The sequence below is a fragment of the Dasypus novemcinctus genome, unplaced genomic scaffold (assembly GCF_030445035.2).
Source record: "Dasypus novemcinctus isolate mDasNov1 unplaced genomic scaffold, mDasNov1.1.hap2 scaffold_284, whole genome shotgun sequence".
Lineage (NCBI taxonomy): Eukaryota > Metazoa > Chordata > Mammalia > Cingulata > Dasypodidae > Dasypus > Dasypus novemcinctus.
The window spans coordinates 29,238-55,506 of NW_026688249.1; the positions used below are offsets into that span (position 1 = coordinate 29,238).

The window sequence follows — 26,269 nt, forward strand, 5'->3', positions numbered from 1 at the left end:
CTTTATATGCTAAATCACAGGATCTGCAGTGAGTTAAGCATGAGCAAGGGTATGAAAATTCACTCAACATCACTAGTGACCAGTAAAATTAATAAGAAAACTAGAAGGTCTCACTGCTACATCTTCTGAAGTGCACATGATCTGGGAGAGGAAGGACTGAAATAGGAAGGTGCACACTCCAGGCTGCTGAGGGAATTGTTTAGCTCTTTAGTCAGGGAAACACCTGTTGTTGACCACCTCTAGAGAAGTTCTCACATCATTCTACTTTTCAACTCCAGAATTTCTATTTCCACTAAATTTATACTTTCTAGCCCTTTATTGATTTTCTCTACGTGGGGAGACATAATTCTCATGTTTTCCTTTCACTCACTGAGCAGATTAAAAATTTGTAGATGCACTAATCTGGAAAATGGTGTCGATGGAAGTGGGTACTGCTCATCTCTTTTGAAAAAAAAATGGGAGAGAGGGGGCAGGGGCCTAACTTGAGTGAGCTGTTTTGGGAATCCAAGGAACAGGAGGCAGCAGGCATCATTCAGGAGGGAGGTGGACAAAGAGATAAAGAGCTCAAAGGAAAACCGTGAGGTGCTAACCCCTGTGGTTGGAAAAGGTGGTGGGCAAGCCCCACCCTCAAGGCAAATAGCCTCCATGGACCCCCTGGCCCTCAAAGGCCAGCTGAGGGGGAGGGAGCATTCCCTGGGAAGAAGCAGGTTTGCTGCAGGGTGGGCAGTGGTTTCTCTTCTGTGGGTTTGGAAACCTCAGCCCCCTTTTAATCTCAGGGAGGATGTCAGCCAGCACTGAGGTGGCCCTGGGGAGAGTGGAGGGGGAATCTGCTTAGGCAGGCTGTCACACCCAGCCACCCTTGGAGAGAGGAACTTGATCAAGGAGGGGCAGGGATGGGCACCCAACTAGCCCAGCCCCTGAAAGCTGTTAGAAAGTCCAACTCTTAAGGGAAACAGGGCCAGGAAGAACCAGACAAGCTTCCAAAAGCCTGTTTAGCTCATAGAGCTGCTGCAGCACAAGAGGGAAGCCCCTGCCTTGCATGTAGGTGCCTGGTTGGAGCCCTGGTACCTACCTCCTGAGTGAAGGGATCCAGAGAGAGTAGGCACACAGCGAGCACCTCATGATAGGGACATAAGGCTGAGATTCTATTGTTTTTTTAACCGTTTCTTGGATTTTTTTCTTTGTCCTTTATTTCACTTGGTAAAACTGGATGCATCACCTGTGGAAGGCAGGCTGTACGTGACTGACTGATGAACACCAGCAGCCTATGAGGTCTCTGGGGGCCTAAGAGGGAAGGCTGCTCTTCCAGGGTGGCTTCTTTGTTACTCTTTTGTTTTCTTTGTTCCTTGTTCCTTTTTCTAAACTTATTTTTCAACCTATTTTATTTCTCTTCCTTTTGTTTTTCTGCCTTCTGATTTCTGTTGCTTTTCTTTCATTCTACCAGTTCTTCTTTGGTCTTCATTTTTTCATTTTCTCTCTTTCCTTCTACGGTCTTCTGATGCGCTTGGCATTTTAATTCATTCTATTTTTTTCTATTTTCATTCTTGTTTAATTTTTTCTATTCCAACTCTTTTTATTCTTATTCCTTTGTATTTTTTATGGTTTTTTACTTATATTCCTTAGTTTCCTAGCTCTTATGCAGTTCCTCTTTAAATTTTTTGCATTATTATTACTATTATTCTTACCTCTTTCCTTTCCTATGGGTCTAGCATTTTTTTGCCAAGGGAATAGAGACAACTGGGAGGATATTCTAGAGGACCAAACATCAAAAAACAACTAAAAAAAAAAAGATTTTTTTTCCTCTCCCCTCCCCAGCCCCCATTTGTCTGCTGTGTCCATTCGCTGTGTGTTCTGTGACCTCTTCTATTCTTAGCAGCAGCACCAGGAATCTGTCTCTTTTTTATTGCATCATCTTGTTGTGTCAGCTCTCCGTGTGTGCAGGCTGCACTTTCTTTTGTGCTGGGTGGCTCTCCTTATGGGGCACACTCCCTCCACGTGGGGCTCCCCTACTTAGGGAACACCCCTGCATTGCACAGCACTCCCTATGTGCATCAGCACTGTGCATGGACCAGATCCACATGGGGCAAGGAGGCTTGGGGTTTGAACAGTGGACCTCCCATGTGGTAGGTGGATACCCTATTCATTGGGCCAAACCCACTTCCCCCCAAAAAACAGCCTTGAGGACTGCCAGGAAAAGGGATGAAGAAGGTAGGTAGAGACTTACAAGCCTACAAAAAAAAGCACCCAGAAGGCAGGTACCTATCTAAAGGAGGGGCTCTGGATATTTATAGAACAGGAAGGTGCTCTGAGTCATCTGGAAGGTACTGGAAAGATAAAGAAGAAAACCAGGAGTTGCTCATCCCTGTGGCTGGGAATTGCACATGTACCCCACAATCCCGGCAAGTAGCCACATGGCCCCTGGCTTGCTGCTGCCAAGGGACTGGGAAGGGGTGTTCCCTGGGAGGAAGAGGGGTCTGGCAGATGATGCACAGTGGTTTCTTTGTGGTGAGTTTGGCCAGCTCAGGCCCCTTGGAATCTTGGAAGAAACCCAAATCTGCCTGGGAGAGGGGAGGTGGGATCCCCTCAGGAAGGCTGTCACACCCAGATGCCCTCCTGGGGAGAGAAAGCCAATAGACTAGAGAGGGGCTGGCCACAACCGCCTATCAGCAGGACTCTAGCAAGTACAGAAGTCTACAAACACCTGGGGAAGGTGGCACCTAGCTCTCTAAAGACCCATGAACTTAAGGAGACAATTTAGCTCAGTGGAGGGAGTTCTGCCTTGCATTTATGAGACCCCTGGTCTAAGGTGTGACCCAACTGGTTATCAGGCATCAGCTAGCAATTTATAACAAGGAATATGCTGGCACTCTTTCTGATTTAAGTGCTCTTGGACCTGTTATTTCTTTGCTTTAAAAAAGTCCCCCTTCTTTATTTTAACTTTTTAAATTTTAATCACTAAAACTGGGTCCATCACCTGCCTGCAGAAGGTAGGCTGCAGGGTGAATGATGAACACCAGCAGCCTGAGAAGCTCCTTAGGGGCCTAAAGAGAAGGCTGTCTTTCCTCAGTTGTTTTGTTGTTGTCATTGCTGCTGTTTTGTTTTGTTTTTTGTGGTGTTCCCCTCTCTTTGTCCCCCCAATTTTACTTTTACTGATTTTTTTCTACCTACATAATTTCTTTTCTTTCCTTCATTTATCTATCTTCTGTTTTCTGTTCTTTTTCATGCACCTTGCCTATTTTGCTTGGTCTTCAATTTTAAAAAAATTTTTATTTCTTTTTCACCTCTCTACTCATCATTCCAGGCTTTTAATTCATTCTTTTTCTCTATTTTTTCTCATTTCATTTTTTTATTCCACTTTTTAAAACTTATTCCACTGTCCTTAAGATTTTTCATTCATGTGGAGTATTTATTTTCCTAGGTCTTGTATGACCCCTATTCTACCTTTTATTATTATTACTGCTATTATTATTCTTTTCCTCTTATTATCTCTTTCCTTTCCTCTGGTCATATTTTTTTTCAAGACAACACAGACAAGGAAATACAATAAGACGAATGAAGTATCAAAGTGAAAACTTAGAACATGCAAAAACAATAACAAAATAAAACACTAGAGCAGAAAGAGAAGCTAACCAACTGAATAAACCCATCAAGATAAACACATGCCTAGACACCAACAAAAAAGTATGGCCCATACTAAGAAACAGGAAGACATGGCCCAGGCTAACGAACAAATTGAAAAAAAGGAGGAAATATAGAACATGGAACTAATCAAAGATGTCCAAATATCATGAGTCAACTTAAAGAAGTGAAGGAAGAGATTGAGGATATTAAAAAGAAACAGGGGGAAGTGGATTTGGCTCAACAGATACAGCATCTGCCTACTACATGGGAGGTCCAAATTTCAAACCCAGGGCCTCCTGACCCATGGGATGAGCTGGCCCATGTGCGGTGCTGATGTGTGCAATGAGTGCTGTGCCATGCAGGAGTGTCCCCTGCATAGGGGAGCCCCATGCAAAAGGAGTGCACCCCATAAGGAGAGCTGCCCAGTGCAAAAAAGTGCAGCACACCCAGGGTGGTGCCACACACATGGAGAGGTAATGCAGCAAGACGATGCAATGAAAAGACACAGATTGCTGGTGCCACTGACAAGAATACAAGTGGACACAGAAGAACACAAAGCAAATGGACACAGAGAGGAGACAACGGGGGGAGGGGAGGAAGGGGAGAAAAATAAATAAAAAATAAATCTTAAAAAAAGACACTGGGAGAATATACTGAAGAAATTGAAAACATACATACATAAAAAGATAATGGATATGATGGTGATTAATGGCACAATGCAGGAAATCAAAAATACACTGAAAGCACAAAACAGCAGATGTGAACAGACAGAGGAAAGACTCAATGATGAGGAAGGCAGTACATCTGAAATCAAATAGCAAAACAAAAGGATGAAAAGACAAAAAATCCAGCAGGGACTTAAGGATTTGAATTGCAGAAACATATGCACTGTAGGCATCCCATAGGGAAAAGAGAAGGAAAAGGGGACAGAAGGAGTGCTGGAGGAAATGATGGCTGAAAACTTCCCAACCTTACTGAGGGAAAGGGATGTACATGTCCAGGAAGTACAGCACAACCCAAAAAGTATAAATCCCAACACCTCTGCCCAAGACATATACTTGTCAAATTGTCCAAAGCTCATGACAAAGAGAATACTGAAAGTAGCAAGGGAAAAGAGATCCATCACATACAAGGGAAGCTCAAAAAGATTAAGTGCTGATTTCCCATCTGAAACCATGTAGGCAAGAAAGCAGTGGTATGACAGAGTTAAGGTGCTAAAAGAAAAAACTTCCTGCCAAAAATTCTGTATCCAGAAAATCTGGCATTCAAAAAATGAAGACTTCAATATATTAACAGATAATGAGAAATTAACAGCATTTGTCAATAAGAAACCTGCCATTCAAGAAATACTAAATGGAGGGAAGTGGACTTGGCCTAGGGGATAAGGTGTCCATCTACTATATGGGAGGTCCATGGTTCAAACCCCGGGTCTCCTTGACCTGTGTGGAGCTGACCCACATGCAGTGCTGATGCGCACAAGGAGTGCTGTGCCACACAGGGGTGTCCCCCACATAGGGGAGCCCCAGGCACAAGGAGTGCACCCATAAGGAGAGCCACCCAGTGCAAAAGAAAGTGAAGCCTCCCCAAGAATGGTGCTGCACACACAGAGAACTGACACAAGATGATTCAATGAAAAGAAACACAGATTCCCATGCCACTGACAACAACAGAAGCAGACAAAGAAGAACACACAGCAAATGGATACAGAGAGCAGACAATGTGGGGATTGGGGGGAAAGGGGAGAGAAAGAAAATAAAAAATAAATCTTAAAAAAAAGAAATACTAAAGGGAGTTCTTTAGGATGAAAGGGAAAAAAGGAGAGAGGTGGAGGAGACTGTAAGAATAAAAAGATAAGAAGTGAAATAAAAACAACATATGGCATATATAAGTCTAAAAAAATATGGCTAATATAAGTAATTCACTGACAGTAATAACATTGAATGTTACAGGCTTAAACTCTTCAGTCAAGACACACAGATTGGCAGAATGGATAAGGAAATATGAACCATCCATATGCTGTCTACAATAAACTCATCAAGGACCCAGGGATGCAAGGAGACAAAGTGAAAGGATGGAAAGCAATTTTACATGCAAACAATAATCAGAAGAGGGTTAGAGTAGCTATACTAAAAACACACAAAATACACTTTAAATGCAAAACTATTATAAGAGACAAAAAAAGACACTATATATTTAAAAAAGGAGAAATCTATTGAGAAGAAAGAACAATCATAAATATTTATGCACCAAACCCGGGAATCTCAAAATACATGAGACAAACAAGGGAAATAACTAAGTGGGGATATACATGCCTCTATAATTACTCTGGGGAATTTTAATACACCATTATCACCATTAGGCAGAATATCTCAATGAGAATCAATAAAGAAGCAAAGACCCTAAATAATACATTAGAGGACCTGGACCTAATTGGCAAACACATAATACACTCAAATTCTGTGCAATATACAATCTTTCTGAGAGCACATGGATCATTCTCCAGGATAGACCATATTGTAGGCCACAGAACAGCTCTCAATGAATTTGGAAAGACTAAAATTACACAAAGTAGCTTATCTGATCACAAAGGACTGAAACTGGAAATCAGCAAGGGGCAGAGAAGCAGATTAGGCACAAAGACATAGAAGTTAAACAATATACTCTTAGACAATCAGTGGGTCAAAGAGAAATTTGCAAAGAAATCAGTAATTACCTTGAAATGAATGAAAAAATAACACAACATAGCATAACCTATGGGATGCAGCAAAGCTGTACTGAGAGGAAAATTCACAGCCATAAATGCTGATCTGAAAAAGAAGAAAGTGCTAAAATCAAAGACCTAACTGCACACCTGGAGGAACTAGAAAAAGAACAACAAGCTAACCCCAAAGGAAGTACAATGGAGGAAATAACAAAGATTAGTGAAGAACTAAATGAAATAGAAAATTAGAAAAGACTAGAAAAAATAAAGCCAAAAGCTGGTTCTTAGAGATCAATAAAATTGACAAACCCTTAGATACACTAACAAAGAAAAAAAAAGGAAGATGCAAATATATAAAATAAGAAATGAGGAAAGGGAAATCACCACTGACCCCACAGAAATAAAGTGTATCATAAGAGAATACTTTGAAAAATTATACACCAAAAAGAATAATATAGAGGAAATGAGCAAATTCCTAGAAACACGCAAGTAGCCTACACTGGTGAAAGAAGAAAAATGAACTCAATAGACCAATCACAGGTAAGGAAATAGAATCAGTCATCAAAAACCTCCCAACTAAGAAGAGCCCAGGAGCAGACAGTTTCACATGTGAATTCTACCAAACATTCCAGAAAGAACTAACACCAATCCTGCTTAAACTCTTCCAAAAAATAGAAGTAGAAGGAACATAACCTACCTCAGTCTAGGATGTCAACATTACCCTAATACTAAACCCAAAGATGGTACAAGAAAGGACAATTACAGACCAATCTCTAATGAATCAGATGCTAAAATCCTTAACAAAATACTTGCCAATCATATTGAACAACACATCAAGCAAATTACACACCATGACTAAATGGGTTTCATCCTGGGTATGCAATGAGCATTAAACATAAGAAAATCAATCAATAAAATATACCACCTAAAGAGATCAAGGAAAAGAAACACATGATCATCTCTACAGATGCAGGAAAAGCAGTTGACAAAACACACCCTTTCCTGATTAAAACACTCCAAAAGATAGGAATAGAAGGAAACTTCTTCAACATAATATAAGGTATTCAAGAAAAACCCACAGCTAAATCATAGACAATCATGAACTCCTAAAAGGTTTCCATCTAAGATTGGATACAAGAGAAGGATGTCCACTGTCACTGCTCTTATTTAACATTGTGTTACAAGTACTTGCATGAGCACTGAGGCCAGAAAAAGATTTAAAAGGCATCAAAATTGGAAAGGAAGAAGTAAAAAGGGGCGGTGGACTTGGCCCAGTGGTTAGGGCATCTGTCTACCACATAGGAGATCCGAGGTTCAAACCCCAGGCCTCCTTGACCCGTGTGGAGCTGGCCCATGCACAGTGCTGATGCGCGCAAGGAGTGCCGTGCCATGCAGGGGTGTCCCGGTGTAGGGAAGCCCCACGTGCAAGGAGTACGCCCCATATGGAGAGCCACCCAGCGTGAAAGAAAGTGCAGCCTGCCCAGGAATGGTGCCACACACACGGAGAGCTGACACAACAAGATGACACAACAAAAAGAAACACAGATTCCCATGCCGTTGACAACAACAGAAGCGGACAAAGAAGACGATGCAGCAAATAGACACAGAGAACAGACAACTGGGGTTGGGGGGGTGAAGAGGAGAGAAATAAATAAATATATATATATATATTTTTTAAAGTAAAAGTTACACTATGAAAAAAAAAGTTTCACTATGTACAGATGACATGATCCTATACAGAGAAAGCCCTCAGGAACAAAGCTTCTAGAACTTACAAATGAGTTCAGTAAAGTCAAAGGTTATAAGAATAATGCAAAAAAATAAGTAGCATTCCTCTACACCAATAATGAGCAATCTGATGAGGAAATCAAGAAAAAAAATACCATTTACAATAGAAACTTAAAAAAATCAAATATCTAGAAATAATTTAACTAAAGAAGTAAATGACTTATACATAGACAACTACAAAGAACTGTTAAAGAAAATCAAAGAAGACTTAAATAAATGGAAGAATATTCCCTGCTCATGGATAAGAAGACTAAATATCATTGAGATGTCTGTCCTACCCAAACTAATCTACAGATTTAATGCAATCCCAATAAAACACAGCGTTTTTTTAATGAATTGGAAAGACTTACTATGAAATTTATTTGGAAGGGCAAGAGTCCCTGAATATTCAAGGACATACTGACAAAGTAAAATGAAATTGGAGGAATCACACTACCTGACTTTAAGGCATACTACAAAGCTACAGTGGTCAAAATTGCATGGTACTGGCATAAGAAGACTTAATAACTAATGGAACTGAACTGAGAGTTCTGATATAGATCATGGCATGTACAGTCATTTGATCCTCAGCAAAGCCACCAAGCCCACTCAACTGGGAGAGAATGGCCTCTTCAAGAAATGGTGCTTGGACACTGGATATGAATATCCAAAAGAATAGCCATCTCACACCTTATACAAAAACTAACTAAAGATGGATCAAAGATCTAATTATAAGAGCCAAGACCATAAAGACCTTGGAAGGTAAGTAGGGAAGCATCTATAAGACCTTGTAATAGGAAATGTCTTCATGAACTTCAAACCCAAAGCATGAGAAGCAAAAGAAAAAAATAGATAAATGGGACCTCCTCAAAATTAAAACCATTTGCACCAGAAAGAAGTTTGCGATGAAAGGGAAAAGACAATGGTAGAAAGTATTTGGTAACCAAATATCTGATAGGAGCCTAATATCCAGCATATGTAAAGAAATCCTATATCTCAAAAATAAAAAGACATGGGAAAGGGACTTGGCCAGTGGTTAGAGTGTCCGTCTACCATATGGGAGGTCCGCGGTTCAAACCCTGGGCCTCCCTGACCTGTGTGGAGCTGGCCCATGCACAGTGCTGATGTGCACAAGGAGTGCCCCCCACACACACAGGGGTGTCCCCCGCGTAGGGGGGCCCCATGCACAAGGAGTGCACCCCGTAAGGAGAGCCAACCAGCACAAAAGAAAGTGCAGCCTGCCCAGGAATGGCGCCATCCACACTTCCCGTGCCACTGACGACAACAGAAGCGGACAAAGAAACAAGATGCAGCAAATAGACACAGAGAACAGATAATCGGGGGAGGGGGGAATTAAATAAATTTTTAAAAATAAATAAATAAATGAAAAGACAAACAACCCATTTTAAAGATGGACAAGTGATTTGAACAGACACTTCAAAGAAGCAATACAAAAGGCTAAAAAGCATATGAAAAGAGGTTCAACATCACTAGCTATTAGGGAAATGCAAATCAAAACTACAACGAGATACCATCTTACTTCTATCAGAATGGTGGACATTAAAGAAATCAGAGGACTAAGGTGTTGGAGAGGATGTAGAGTAATGGATGCCCTCATCTACTGCTGGTGGGAATGTAGAATGGCCCAGCCATTTCAGATGACAGTTTGGGATTTCCTCAAAAATCTAACTGTAGTTCTGTCATAAGACCCGTCAATTCCACTGCTGGGTATATATCCAGAAGAACTGAAAACAAAAGACAAGAACTGATTATGCACAACAGTGTTCGTAGCAGCATTATTCACTATTGCCAAAACTGGAATCAACCCAAATGCCCACTAAGAGATGAATGGATAATCAAAATGTAGTCTATACATACAATGGAATATTATTCAACTGTAAGAAGGAATACAGTACAACACATGGGATAACATGAATGAATCTGAAGGGCCTTATGTTGAATGAAGCAAGCCAGGCATTGAAGGACAAATATTACATCACCTCTTTGATAAGAATTAAGTTAAGTGAGCCAACTCAGGGAGCTAGAGTCTGGAAGATAGGTTTACAGGAAATAGAAAGGGAGAAGATTGTGACCCAATGCCCATAGGGGTGAAATCTATGATAAGGTGTGAGTAGTTGTGCAGTAAAGGGATATGACAGGGGTGTAGGGATACTATTGGGTTGGGTGGTACAAGCTTGACAGGGAGCTAGGGTAAGGAGGATGGGTTGGATGGTCCATGGAAATGGGGGAAGGGTTGGGGAAGGTAGCAAGTGAACACTGGGGATTGGCAGGTATGTGGTTGAGACTACAATGCTGAGAAAATTGTTTTGGCAATATGACAAGGAAGGGCTACTGGTTTAGGGTGCTGGACAGAGGTACATTTAGGACAGGGCATACCTGAGTAGTCTTCTAGAGAAGGTGCAAGTGATGCTTTTGTCATAGTGTGTTGGATCAGTGGGGGAGACCCACATAATGAGTGGAAAGGAGTTAAACTCCCATACAGGGGAGTCTTGATATGTTCTCAAACACAGGGGAGGGTGTCTCTGGAGAGTATGGGTGGTTCCCAATAGGGGAGTACAGACGACTGTGTCAGCATTGTTGCAAGAATTACAAATCTTGTCCTTCAAGGAGTGAAGCCTTGTGGGCACAGTGGGTCCTGAGGGGAGGGAGAGGGAGGAAAGGGATCAATGGAAGAGTAGGTATTTAGGGGGCAAAGGAAGTGTTCTGTATGATCTTGCAATGATGGATATAGGCCATGTTAAGTTTCATCAAAAATGCATAAAGGTATATGGTCTAAAATGTAAACCATAATAGAAACCACTGACCATAGTTTGCAGCTATGTTTTAATATTTGTACATCAGTTGCAACAAATGTACCATCCATATGAAAAAAAGGTTCTTAAGAAGGAAAGGTGAAAAACGGGGGGGGGGGATGTTGGGTATATGGGAGTCCCCTATATTCTGTATGACTTTACTGTGACCTAAAACTGCTTTGAAGAAAAAATGAAAAAGGTAAAATACTGGGGAAGTAATGGAAGAAAATGTAACTGTACATATAGGACAACATATATTACAGTGATGAAAGGCAAAACTTAATTTTTTAACTATTTTTCATTTTTTAAATACTCCTTTTTAACCCTATTTTATTTTTGTTTTCTTAAATTGTTATGTATTTTATTTATGATGTTTAAACCTTTCGTTATTATTTCATTTTCCTATTAAGTGAATTTGAAAATATTCTTGGCTTCATTTTTGAAGAAGTTTTAGATAACAAAAGGGTTACACCTATGGTAGGGGAGGACCACTGGTGTGGGGTGTCTATGATGGGGGATATATGGAAGGAAGTTCATGTGGGGATATATACAAGGTATATAAATATGTTCAAATGTTCATGGGGCATTGCCACAGTGGGTAGAGATTCACACAATAACTGAAAGAATATTGAAGTCCTATCCTTGGGAGCTCTGCCACATTCTCTAACGCTACAGCAACAATCCCCCAAGGAGCAAGGACTAGTGAAAAAGGATGGCCTATTGATATACCCTTGAGATTGATGACTATGCTTATGTACTTTTTGCTCTTAAATTTGTAACTTATCCTAGTGATGTAGGATACCTAAGAAGTTATTTCCTGAGAGCCTCCATGTTACTCAAATGTGCCCTCTCCCTAAGCCAAACTCAGCATAAAAATGCATTACTTTCTCCCCCAATATGGGACATGACTCCCAGGAATGAGACTGGACACTGAACTAAAGGGAGGGAAGGTAAAGATACATGAGTTTATATGGCTAAGAGACTTCAAAGTAAGCCAGGAGGCCATCAGAGATTTACACTTAAAATGTCTCTGCAGGATGTCATAGACTGCCGAAGCAGATGCTACCACAAATAGTGGGACACTTGAGGGATCCAGAGATACCCAGCTCATATGTTCAGGGCAGATAGCTCCAGAGATTGTTGCCTGGCCACTGGGTCCTCCTTTGGAGTTTGTGCTCCCAAGTGTGACAGAGTTGGACTCAAATGTGCTTCTCTACACATGCCTCTTCTATCTCTTTTATTTGAACCTATAGTTGATGCTGGAATTGGTAGGTGTACATCCAAAAGACTTAAATTTCTGGATGGTTCATGTGTCAGCTGGGCCCTGAGACTCAGTGGAGGTGTAACACCTACTCTCCAGTTCATTGGCCTCACCCAGGACAACTAACAAGGAGGTGAGGATGGACAACCACCATACCAAGAAACTGAGAAAGTCAACAACTGCAAGCAAGAAAGTCTCATCTATTAGCCAAATGAGTTCAAAGTCACCTCTCAGGTAGAGCAGGCATCACCATTCCAGAATCCTCAGGATTGGAGAATAAAATATAGATTAGTGTGAACTTACTGGTGTTCTACTATAGATGTACTGTGGTTCTATCAGTGGAAAAACTATTCATTGATGTGGAGACAATGGCCACTGGTGGTGCTGAAGTCAGGGAGAGGGAAAAAGAGGTATAATATGGGCGCATTTTCAGGACTTGGAATAGACCTGAATGACATTGCAATGACAGATACAGGCTGTAGCATTTTGATATTATGGATGAATTCCAAAAAGAAATATCAGATTATGTATGTAAACTGATCTTTTTTAGGGGGGCATATTAAATTATGTTGGATTCATAGGTTTACTTGATTAGGTAATTATGTTAGTCACTTGTGCCAGAAGGGCATTGAGTCCCCACCCTTTGATCAGCAGGGACACAAAGATAAAAGGCAAGGCAAAGGACAGAGTTAAGTGTTCTTAATGTTGTAGTTTTGATATTGCAGTTTGATGCTGAAGCTGGAGCCCTGGGAAGCAAGGAACCCTGAACCCAGAGAGAAGCAATACCCTGGAAGGGAAGAAACACAGGAAGCCTGAACCCTTGCAGATGTCAGCAGCCATCTTGCTCCAACACGTGAAAATAGATTTTGGTGAGGGAAGTAATTTATGCTTTATGGTCTGCTATCTATAAGCTCCTACCCCAAATAAATACCCTTTGTTAAAAAAAAAATTTCTGGTATTTTACATCAGTACCCCTTTCCCTGATTAATACACAGACCATTATATATTCTGCCATAACCTACAGAATTGAGTGTGAGAGAGTATAAACTACAATGTAAACTATAACCCATGCTTAGTTGCAATGCATCAAAATCTGTTCATCAATTGTAATGAATTGTGGCACACTAGTGCAAGAAGTTAGTAATGTTGGGAACAGTGGGAGGTGTAGGGAGTAGGGCATATGGGAATCTCTCATATTTTTTAATGTAACATTTTATGTAATCTAAGGATCTTTTAAAAATAAATTTAAAAAGGACACAAAGGCCTCTGAGCTGACTACAAAGGGGTATCCAGGGATCTACCATCCCCAGAAAGGGGAGAGAGAGGGGCACTGCCTAAGGCTGATAGCTTCTGACCCACAGTTCTGGTCTGCTGTGTCCCACCAGCCCTTCCACACTGTTGTCTACCTTGGGACACTAAACAGGACTGGAGAAATCCAACATTCTCAATCTCCCTCTCTTATAGCTGGCACTGATTGTGGAGGATGTACCTTCCCAGAAAACAGGGAAGAGAGGGACAAGATCTAAGGCTGACTCAGGTTTTGACCCACAAATTTGGTCTGTTGTGTCCCACAGCCCCTTCCAGGCCAGGGAGGCCTTGCCATTGTTTGTCTTAGGAGGCTGCAAGAGAGTAAAGAAACCTGACCCTCTCAATCTCCTCTATGAACGGGGACTGATTGTTGAAGATGGAGAAGGGAGTGGAATTATTTCTTACCCAGAAAATGGGAGGGGGCTGCCAGAGAAGGCTAGAGACTTTTTTTATAAGAAAGTTCAAATTACAAGGCTCTTAGGCTCCAGGTAGGACCCTTTCAGATTGATCCAGGCTGTGTTACACCTTTGAGCAACTAACAGGGACAAGCCTAATGATCCAGGTTGAATCAAGAATCAAAGAGCAACAGTAACACACAGCCTCCTGCTACAAATCCCAACAAAAGACAAAGAAATTGAGCATCTGAGTAAACTACATACTAATCAGGTGCCTAGAATCAGCAAAAATTTATGAGCCAGAAGAAGAAAATGGAAGACATAGCCCAGGAAAAGGAATATATCAAAGTCCCAGAAGAGATGCAGGATTTGAGAGAACTAATTAACAAGATGTGTACCAATTTCCAAAATTAAATTCGTGAGTTGAAGGACAATATGGCTAAAGGGATGAATGACATCAAGAAGACGTTGAGCAAGCAAAAAACAGAATTTGAAATGTGGAACAGAAAAGCAACAGAGCTCATGGGAATGAAAGACACAATAGGTGACATCAAAAACACATTAAAGGTCTACAACAATTTCAGGCAGACTTGAAAGGACAGAAGAAAGTATAAGTGATACCAAAGACAGAACAGCTGAAACTGAAGAGAGAAAAGAACAGAGGGAGGAAAAAAACGGGAAAAAAAAATGAGCAGAGGCTCAGGGAGATGAATGACAACAGAAAACGGACAACAACATACATGTGATGGGAGTTCCAGAAAGAGAAGAGAAGGGAAAAGGATTACAAATAGTATTTAAGGGAATAGTTAAAATTTCCCAATGCTCACAAAAGGAATGACCCTGCATGTCTAAGAAGCCCACCTTATCCTAATCAGAATAAATCCAAATAGACATACTCCAAAAGATATATTATTCAGAATGTCAAAAGTCAAAGATAAAGAGAAAATTCTGAGAGCAGTAAGGGAAGCAAATCATCACATACAAGGGATGCCCAGTAATAGTATGGATTTCTCATCAGAAACCATGGAGGTAAGAAGACAGTGGTATGATGCAATAAGGAGACTGAAAGAGAAAAACTACCAGCCAAGAATTCTGCACCCAGCAAAACTGTCCTCCAAATATGAAGGTGAGTATAAAATATCCACAAACAGAAACTAAGAGAGTTTGTAAAAGAGAATCCAAATTGCAGGAAATAATAAGGAAGCCATAGAGCCTGAAAGAAAAAGAAGAGAAAGGCCTGGAGGAGAGTAGAGACAAAAGAAGAGCAGAAAGGATAACCAAGAGAAAAAAGACACCAAAATATGACATGACACATGAAAACCAAAGAATAAAATGTAGGAAGTAAACAATGCATTTACAGTCCTATCATTGATTGTTAATGGATTAAATGCACCAAACAAAAGATATAGATTGACAGGATGGATAATAAACACATAAGCCATCCATATGCTGCTTACAAGAGACCCACCTTTGACTCACAGATACAAACCAGCTATAAGTAAAAAGTTGGAAAAAGATACTCCATGCAAATAGTAACCAAAAAAGAGCAGGGACAGCTATACTATTATTAGACAAAGCAGACTTGAAGTGAAAAAAAGTTATGAGTCAGAGAAGGCCATTATATATTAATTAAAAGGACAACCCACAATATATTTATGCACCTAACCACGGTGCCCCAAAATACATAAGACAAACTCTGTCAAAACTGAAGGGAGAAACAAGCATCTGTACAATAATCACTGGAGACTCTAATACACCACTCACATTATGAGACAGAACAACTGGACAGAAGATCAACAAGGAAACAGAGAACTTAACAATAAATGAGTTAGACGTAATGACACACAGAATGCTGCATCCAAATCCAGCAGGTTATACATTCTTCTCACGTGCCCATGGACCCTTCACCAGGATACACCACATGTAGGGCACACTGTAGGTCTCAATACATATGAAAAGACTGAAATTATACAAAGCACCTTCTTAGATCATAATGGAATGAAATTGGAAATCAAGAATAGACAGGAAAAAGGTAACTTTGCAACTGTGTGGAGTCTAAACAACACACTCTTAAATGATCAGTAGATCAAAGAAGAAATTGCAAGTGAAATCAGTAAATGTATAGACAAATGAAAATGAGAACACAAATTATGAAAACTTAAGGGATACAGCAAAGCCAGTCTGGAGAGGGAAATTTATAGCCCTAAACACCTATATTAAAAAAGAAGAAAGCGCTAAACTCAAAGACTTAACTGAACACCTAGAGAAATTGGAAAAAGAACAGCAAACCAATCCTCAAAGAAAACAAAAGGAAAGAAATAATAAAGATTAGAGCAGAAATAAATGAAATTGAGAACAACAACAACAAAAAAAATAGATAAAATCAAAACCAAAAGTTGGTCCTTTGAGAAGATCAGTAAAATTGACAAATTGCTAGCAAGATTAACAAAGAAGAAAAATAGGCAAATAAATACAATCAGAAATGAAAGGAGGGAAGTAATGACTGACCCCACAGAAATAAAAAGAATCAAAAGACGATATTATGAGAAACTGTATGCCAACAATGACAACCTAGAAATGGGCAAATTCCTAGAAAGGCACAACCAACCTACACTGACACTACAAGAAATACAAGAATTAACAAACCAACCATATTTAAAGAGACTGAATCCATCATCAAACACCTCCCAACAAGGAAAAGCTCAGGGCCAGATGACTTCAGAGATAAATTCAACCAAACATTTCAAAAAGAATTAACAACAATCCTGTTTAAACTCTTCCAACATGATGAAGAGGAGGGAAAATTACCCCACTCTTTTTATGAAGCCAACATCTCCCTAACACCAAAGCCAGATAAAGACACTACACGGAAAGAAAAGTACAGACCAATCTCTTCAATGAACACAGAGATGCAAAAATTCTCAACAAAATATTGACAAATTGAATCCAGCAGCATTATTGAAGACTTACACATCACGACCAAGGGGGATTTGTTCCTGATTGCAAGGTTAGCTCAACATAAAAAAAAAACCATCAACATAATACACCACATTAAAAAAAATTGAAGGGGAAAACGGACTTTGGCCCAGTGGTTAGGGCGTCCGTCTACCACATGGGAGGTCCGCGGTTCAAACCCCGGGCCTCCTTGACCCGTGTGGGGCTGGCCCATGCGTGGTGCTGATGCGCGCGGAGAGTGCCATGCCATGCAGGGGTGTCCCCCGCGTGGGGGTGTCCTCCGCGCAAGGAGTGCGCCCCGTAAGGAGAGCCGCCCAGCGCGGAGGAGGGTGCAGCCTGCCCAGGAATGGCGCCGCCCACACTTCCCGTGCCCCTGACAACAGAAGCGGACCAAGAAACAAGACGCAGCAAAAAGACACAGAAAACAGACAACCGGGAGAGGGGAGGGGAATTAAATTTAAAAAAAAAAATTGAAGGGAAAAAACACATGGTGATCACAATAGACACAGAAAAGGCATTTGACAGAATCCAGCATTCTTTCTTGGTAAAAAAAAACACTTCAAAAGGTATGAATAGAAGGAAAATGCCACAATATGATAAAAGGCATATATGAAAAACCCACAGCCAACATTGTACTCAGTGGGGAAAGGTTGAAAGCTTTCCATCTAAGATCAGGAACAAGACAAGGATGCTGGGAAACGGACTTTGGCCCAGTGGTTAGGGCGTCCGTCTACCATATGGGAGGTCCGCGGTTCAAACCCCGGGCCTCCTCGACCCGTGTGGAGCTGGCCATGTGCAGCGCTGATGCGCGCAAGGAGTGCCGTGCCACGCAAGGGTGTCCCCCGCGTGGGGGAGCCCCCACGCACAAGGAGTGCACCCGTGAGGAAAGCTGCCCAGCGTGAAAAGAAAGAGCAGCCTGCCCAGGAATGGCACCGCCCACACTTCCTGTGCCGCTGATGACAACAGAAGCAGACAAAGAAACAAAAGCAGACAAAGAAACAAGACGCAACAAATAGACACCAAGAACAGACAACCATGGGAGGGGGGGAAATTAAATAAATAAATAAATCTTTAAAAAAAAAAAAAGACAAGGATGCCTACTATCATCATTGCTATTCAACATTGTACTACAAGTTCTAGCTAGAGTAATTAGAGAAGAAAAAAAATTAAAGGCATCCAAATAGGAAAAGGGGACATAAAACTTGCACTATCAGCAGATGACATGATCCTATGTTTAGGAAATTCTGAAATGTCTACAACAAAGCTACTTGACATAAGAAATGAGTTCAGCAAAGTGGCAGAATACAAGATCCACATGCAGAAATCACAGTTCTTGTACAGTAGTACTGCATAATCAGAGGAGAAATCAGGGGGAAATTCCATTTACAATAGCAACAAAAAGACTCAATATGTAGGCATCAACTTAGTCAAAGAAGTACAGGACCTAGATGCAGAAAACTACAAAACAGTGGTAAAAGAAATTTAAAATGCCCTAAACAAATGGAATGACATTCTGTGTTCATGTACTCTAAGACTAAATATCATGAAGATGTCAATACAACCTAAACTGATTTATAGACTCATTGTAATACCAATAAAAATTCCAACAGCCTACTTGACAGAAATAGAAAAGGCAATTACCAAATTCATTTGGAAGGGAAAATGCACTCAAGTAACCAAAAGCATGCGCGCTTCTTTTTTAAGAAGAGCAACATGGGAGGAATTTCAATGCCAGACCTTGAAACATATTACAAAGCTACAGTGGCCAAAACAGCATGGCACTGGCATAAAGAGAGACTCATTGATCAGTATAATAGAATTTAGAGTCCAGAAATAACCCCCCACCTCCATGGTCAACTAGTTTTTCAGACACCCACCAAGTCCATGTTAATGGGGAAAAAGTCCCTTCAATAAATGGTGCTGGGTTAACTACCAGGGCAGATGGCCCCTCTTTGGAAATGGTGTTTATGTGTGATGAATCTGGACTCAGATGGGATCTCCCTTCATAAGACTTTCATGCTAATGTGCTGGAGGTGCAGTTAATGTTGGGGTTTAAGATATATTTAGGGGATTTGAATCTCTGGACTGACAATGTGATAGCCAGATCCTGAGCCTCAACAGACTCCAGCACCTACAATCTGATTTATTGGACTTACCACACTCAGCTAAGATGGAGTTGAAGAAGGACAACCACCACACCATGGAGCCTAGAGTGATTACAACTGAAAATGGGAGGATTGCATCCAGCATCCAGGTGGAATCTGACCCTCCTCTTGACATAGAGGTGCAATGGACACAACCAATCCAATGTCCACATAGAAGAGGTGGCATTGGATTGGGAAAAGTGGACATAATGGACAAAGGGTATGGGGAAAGGCAGGAAGAGATGAGAGGTGGAGGCGTCTTCGGGACATGGAGCTGCCCTGGATGGTGCTTCAGAGGTAATCACCGGACATTGTAAATCCTCACAGGGCCCACTTGATGGAATAGAGGAGAGTATGGGCCATGATGTGAACCAATGTATATGAGGTGCAGAGGTGCCCAAAGATGTACTTACCAAATCCAATGGATGTGTCATGATGATGGGAACGAGTGTTGTTGGGGGGGGGAGAGGGGGGGTGGGGGGGTGGGGTTGAATGGGACCTCACATATATATTTTTAATGTAATATTATTACAAAGTCAATAAAAAATAAAAAAATTAAAAAAAATAAAAATAAAAAAATAATAAAAAAAATAAAAAAATAAAAAATGCACACAGGAAAAATAAATAAATAAATAAATAAATGGTGCTGGGAGACCTGGATATCTATAACCAAAAAAATGGAATGGAACCCCTATCTTACATCCCATACAAGAATCAACTGAAAATGGATCAGAGACCTAGATATGAAAGCACCATAAAACTGCTTGAAGAAAATGTAGGGAAACATCTTAAAGACCTTGTGCTACATGGTGGTTTCTTGGACCTTACATCCAAAGCACACAAAACAAAAGAAAAAATGGATAAATGGGACCTCCTCAAAATTAAACACGTGTACACCTCACAGGACTTTGTCAAAAGGGTGAAAAGGCAGCTGCCTCAGCAGAAGGAAATACTTGGAAATCACATGTCCAATAAGGGATTAAGATCCATGATATGTAAAGAGATGTTACAACTCAAAAATAAAAAAAGACTCAATTAAATGCAAAAGACATGAATAGATATTTGTCCAAAGAAGAAATACAAATGGCAAGAAAACATGTGAAAAAATGTTCAATATGAGTAATGATTAGGGAAATGCAAATCATACCTAAGAGATATCTTTTCACACCTATCAGAATGGCCACAATTAAAAAGTCAGAGAACTACAAATGTTGGAGAGGATGTGGAGAGATAGGAACTCTTACTCACAATTGGTGGGAATGCAGAATGGTACAGCTCCTGTGGAGAACTGTTGGGCAGTTCCTAAAGAAGTTGAATATAGAGCAGTGGACTTGGCCTAGTGGTTAGGGCATCCATCTACCACATGGGAGTTCTGTGGTTCAAACCCCGGGCCTCCTCGACCCATGTGGAGCTGGCCCATGTGCAGTGCTGATGCACACAAGGAATGCCCTGCCACGCAGGGGTGTCCCCCACATAGGGGAGCCCCATGTGCAGGGAGTGCACCCCGGAAGAAGAGCTGCCCAGTGCAAAAGAAAGTGCAGCCTGCCTAAGAATGGTGCTGCACACATGGAGATCTGACACAACAAGATGATGCAACAAAAAGAAACACAGATTCCCGTGCCGCTGACAACAGACGTGGACAAAGAAGACTATGCAGCAAATAGACACAGCAGACAACTGGGGCAGGGCGGGGATGAGGGGAGAGAAATGAATAAATAAAAATGCCAGTGACTCAGCACTATCACTATGGGTCTACACCCAGAATTGAAAGCAGTGATACAAATACACATCTGCACACTCATGTTCATAGCAGTGCTAGTCACAATGTCAAAAGCTGGAAAGAACCCAGGTGTCCATCAACTGACAAATGGATAAACAAACAGTGGTATATTCCCACAATGGAATATTATGCAGTACTTAAGAAGAAATGGGCAAGCGGATTTGGCCAGACAGATAGGGCATCTGCCTACCACATAGAAGGTCCAAGGTTCAAACCCAGGGCCTCCTGATCCATGTGATGAACTGACCCATACACAGTGCTGATTTTCCCAAGGAGTGCTGTGGCACGCAGGGGTGTCCCCCGCATAAGGGAGCCCCACGTGCAAGGAGTGCACCCCATGAGGAGAGCCACCCAGCACAAAAGAAAGTGCAGCCTGCCCAGGAGTGGTGCCACACACATGGAGAGCTGACAGAACAAGATGATGCAACAAAATGAGGCACAGATTCTGGGTGTTGCTGACAAGAGTACCAGTGGAAACAAGAAGAACACACAGCAAATGGACACAGAGAGCAGGCAACTGGGGGTGGGGTGTGGAAGGGAAGAATAATAAATAAAAAATAAATCTTAAAAAAAAAAAAGAAGTCCTAAAACATTTGACAACATCAATGAACCTGGAGGACATTATGTTGAGTGAAGCAAACCAGACACAAAAGGATAAATACAATAAATAGAGGATCGCTATGAACTAAATATATTATATAACATATTGTATGATTCCATTTACATAAAATGTAAATGTAAATCAATTTACAGAGGGGAAATAAAAGTATCTGTGCAAGAATAGCCAAAAAGGGGAGCTGTGAACAGCAGGAAGCACAGATGGAGAAGTGATGGATTTACTTTTTAAATTATTATTCAAATTAAGAAAATGCTCTAGTAATGATGGAGGTGATGAATGCACAACTATGTGATGCTGCCAAACACCACTGGTTGTGCGGTGAACTGTATGCTTTGTTGATACATATAGATAAAAATGATTTGTTAAAAAAAATGACAAACAGCACTTAAAAATGGGAAACTATGTAAATAACACTTTCACCGGAGAAGAAACATTCAATTCTTTTCAGCACTAGGGAAATACAAATTAAAATCTGCTATGACATCATATAGACATAGTAAAATGGCTAAAATCAAGAAAGATAATACCAACTGTTTAAGAAGATGTGGAAAACCGGGAGCCCTCATACATTTCTAGTTAGAATGCCAAAAGGTGCTACCACTTTGGGAAACATTTTGTCAGTTTCTTAAAAATATAAACTGGGAAACGGACTTGGCCCAGGGGTTAGGGCATCTGTCTACCACATGGGAGGTCCGCGGTTCAAACCCCAGGCCTCCTTGACCCGTGTGGAGCTGGCCCATGCGCAGTGCTGATGTGCACAAGGAGTGCCCTGCCACGCAGGGGTGTCTCCCGCATAGGGGAGCCCCACACGCAAGGAGTGCGCCCCACAAGGAGAGCTGCCCAGGGTGAAAGAAAGTGCAGCCTGCCCAGGAATGGCGCCACCCACACTTCCCCTCCCACTGACGACAACAGAAGTGGACAAAGAAACAAGATGCAGCAAATAGACACAGAGAACAGACAACTGGGGGAGGGGGGATTAAATAAATAAATACATCTTTAAATATATATATATATATAAACTTACATCATTGTTGCTAGTTCCACTCCGAGATATCTATCCAAGACAAATTGCTGTACCATGATTCCCACAGCAAGTTCTGGCCGTCAAAACTGGGGAAAAAATACAAATGCCTATCAACCGGGGCTTGGATAAGAGAAGGTGGTACATCGTAAATAGCTCTGCAGCTCTAAGGAGGTAATTTCATTCAACTAACTTCCACAGAATAAACAAGTTATCCGTGTCTGGAAAAATGCCAAAGACTGAAGCAGGCCCCAGGCCCCCGGCCGCCCGCAGGCCCCGTGAAGGCAGCCCCAACCGCACAGCGGGAGCTTTGGCGGCCGCGTGGGCCAGGCGCATCCTCAGCACAGCGCGGGGACCGCCGCTCGCCCGCTTTTCCGCGCTGCCGGCGGCGCCCGCAGCCCCGCGCCCCGCGCCCTGGCCCACCCCGCCGCCCCGCACACGTACCGCACACGTACCGAGCTCCGAGCCAGGAGCAGGCCTGCGTCTGAGAAGGCACCGTGCGCTCCGCCTGAGGGTTCCGGGCCGGCGCTTGCTGCCGGGCGCGGAGCCTCGGCCCGGCCCAAGCACCAGGACACCGCCGGACTGGAACCCCTGAGGGTCCGAAAGGTGCAGCCGGCGCGCCGCGTGCTGGGCGGGGCCTCAGGGGGCGGGGCTGAGCGGTGGGGAAAGCTTCTGCGCGGCCGGCAGCTGGGCTGAGCGCCCGCCACGCCCTTGCCAGGAGCCCCACCCCCGCCACGGCCCAAGGCGGACCCGCGCACGTAGAGCTCCTGCACGCTCCCGTCCCACTAGACTTCGGGGCCCCTACCTGCATCCTCTGGGAGGAGGGTCTCCCCACCCCCGAGATCCGGCCAGCGCTTGGCAGCCACGTGGATCCCCCTGGCCAGGAATGGGGACGCCTCCTGGGAGGAGCTGCCAGCCACCACCCCCCACCCCCCACCCCCTGTTGTGAGATAAATATTCTTCTACATCACAGAAGACTGAAGCTCAGGGTGCAGCGCAATAAAGGGCAGCAGGAGGTGCGCTGGGTGGGGGGGAACGGGGAATCTCATTGTAAACAGATGGTTACTGGCCCCTTTTCAACTAACAGGTCATGATTCTAGGACCCAAGATTATAAAAATAGTTAAAATGAACAGAATTATTGTAGTTTCCCAAGATACGCAGGATTTTAAAGTGGAAAATCTTCAAGGGAAATTAAGACCTATGAAATGCTATGGTTATAAGTGAATCAACACTTGGAATATTTTAGAGCAATACTTGGGACAAACTATCAGTAATTCATCTTTTAGGACTTGTGTAATCACTCCAAAGAGATTATTCCTGTAATGTCAAAAAACTATCATATAAATGGAAACTTTAAAAAAAATTTTTTATTTAATTGTCTTTTTTTACGCTACCTTGAGCACAAATGTTACATTAAAAATATGAGGTTCCCACCCCCCTACCCCCCACTATACTATGCAAATAAAGAGAGACAGAATGAGGATTAATGGCTGGCAGGGGTTGAGGGGAGTGGGGAAGGTGGAGTAACTCCTTTTGGGTCTATGAGCTTTCCTTCAGAATGAATAAAAATGTTCTGAAATTAGATAAATTTTATGCACAACATACTGAATGTACTAAGTGCCACAGAATGTACTGTCAAAATCTTTAATTTTATGTTATGTCACTTTCACCTAACAAAAAATATACAGATAATGTGAAGTGGAGGAAAAAGAAACTCTCATAATTATAATGCTCTTATAGTGCTTGAAAGGAACACTTTCTTCCTACTATATCTCTCACCTGCACAGTTCTGAGTTGTCACCTGCTGATGGTAGAGTTCCATGCCATCCAAAAGGACAAGGTGTGCCTACATTGCAAAGGAACCACAAAAATCCTGACTGGTTCCTGTTCAAGGAATAGGTTTCTCTAGTTCTAAAAATGACTAAAAGCTAGGGTATTAAGTTAAACAAGTATTATCAACACAGACATACTCAAAATGAATTAGGAGGAAAAAGGAATTTTGCAATTGAGCAAGTCTCTTGCTAGACTTCATTACTAGTATCAATTAAAGCATTTTTTCTTTTCTGCTCTAGTACAGAACCTGGTCAGAGGGTTTTTCTCCTAGCTCACTTAAGCTTCCCCTCTTCTATTAGTGCCTTTGCAGGGTTTTCTCTGACCACATGAACCTTCCCTGCCATTCTTTATCTCCCATTTCTCCCCTCCTCCCTCCAGTTCCTCCTCCCCCTCCTCCCCCTCCTTCTCTTGCCTCTTCTCTCTCTTCTCTCAGGCTTTTCTAAACCACAAGAGGCCATGGCCTCATTTCCATTGTCATAGAACCCTCAAATCCCAAAGAACTGCAGAATCACTCATCAAAGTTGGCAAGTTTTTTATTTTACTTGTGTAGAAGACATGATCTTTTTTGGTTATTTTTAGCATGGAGTATCTTTTTCAAAGATTTCACTTTCAGGCAGTTTTTATCCCTGGATCTAAGGTGAGTCTCTTGTAGGCAGCACATGGATGGCTCATGTTTTTCCATCCATTCTGTCAGCCTGTATCTTTTTTTTTAAGATTTATTTTATTTATTCCTATCCTCTTACCCCTCCATTGTCTGCTCTCTGTGTCCATGTGCTGTGTGTTTTTCTGTGTCTGCTTGCATTATCTGGCAGCACTGGGAAACTGTCTTTTTTTGTTGTTCCATCATCTTGCTGTGTCAGCTCTCCATGTGCAGTGCCACTCCTGGGTGAGCTGCACCTTTTTTTCACATAGGGCAGCTCTCCTTGTGGGGTGCACTCCTTACACATAAGGCACCGCTATGCAGGGGCATCCCTGCATGGCAGAGCACTCCTTGAGTGCAGCAACACTGCACGTGGGCCAGCTTACCACACAGGTCAGGAGGCCCTGGGGATTGAACCCTGGGCCCTCCATGTGGTAGATGGATTCTCTAGCAGGTGAACCATGTCTGCTTCCCAGCCTATATCTTTTGACTGGGGAGTTTAATCTATTCACATTCAATGTTATTACTGTAAATGCATTATTTACTTCTATCATTTTATTCTTTGGTTTTCATATGTCATGTCTTATTTCTGTCTGTATTTTCACTCTCTTGATTATCCTTTCTGCTATTCTTTCTTTTATAATCTCTTCCAAACCTCTGTCTCCTGTCTTTTTCTGTCAGGTGGTAAGGTCTCCTTTAATATTTCCTACAAAATGGAATCATTTTTATGAATTCTCTTAATTTCTGTTTTCTTTGTATTTTAAATGCACCTTTCATATTTGAAGGCCAATTTTGGTGGATAAAGATTTCTCAGCTGGCAGTTTTTCTCTTTTAGTATCCTAATTACATCATGCCATTGTCTTCTCTTCTTCAAGTACTGATGAGAAATCCACAAAAAAATCTTTCTGGGCATCCATTGTATGTGATAGTTTGCTTCTCCATTGCTGTTGTCAGAATTTTCTCTTTATCTTTGACATTTGGCAATTGGAGTAGTCCTGTTAGACCTACTATGAATCTGAATAGACCTGTTGAAGTAGGTCTATTCACATTTATTCTGATTGGGGTACACTGTGCTTCCTGGACATGCAAGGTCATTACTTTCATAAGGGTTGGGAAATTTTCAGCTCTTATTACCTCAGATACTCTTTCTACTCCTTTCCCTTCTCTTCCCCTTCTGGAACTGACATGACATGCATGTGGTTGTGTTTTCTGTTATCACTCAACTCCCTGAGCCCTTGCTCAATTTTTCACATTCTTTTCTCTTTCTGTTCTTTTCTTTCTTCCATTTCTGCTGTTCTGTCTTCTGCATCACTTATTGTTTATTCTGTCATTTCAAACTTGCTGTTGTATGCCTCTAATGTTTTGTTGTTGTTTTGTTTGTTTCCTCTTAAAGAGGTACTGACAATTGAA

At 41.8% G+C, this 26,269-nt stretch overlaps 1 long non-coding RNA gene across 2 annotated transcripts in view; it reads right to left on the reverse strand.

The window, feature by feature from the left end:
- Window positions 1-26,269, reverse strand: part of LOC131277678 (uncharacterized) — a 57,690-nt gene that overhangs the window by 22,431 nt on the left and 8,990 nt on the right. For both annotated transcript variants that reach the window (XR_009184806.2, XR_011648214.1), the window contains exon 2: window positions 22,389-22,474. This is a non-coding gene — a long non-coding RNA (uncharacterized lncRNA). The remainder of the gene's footprint in view (window positions 1-22,388; window positions 22,475-26,269) is intronic.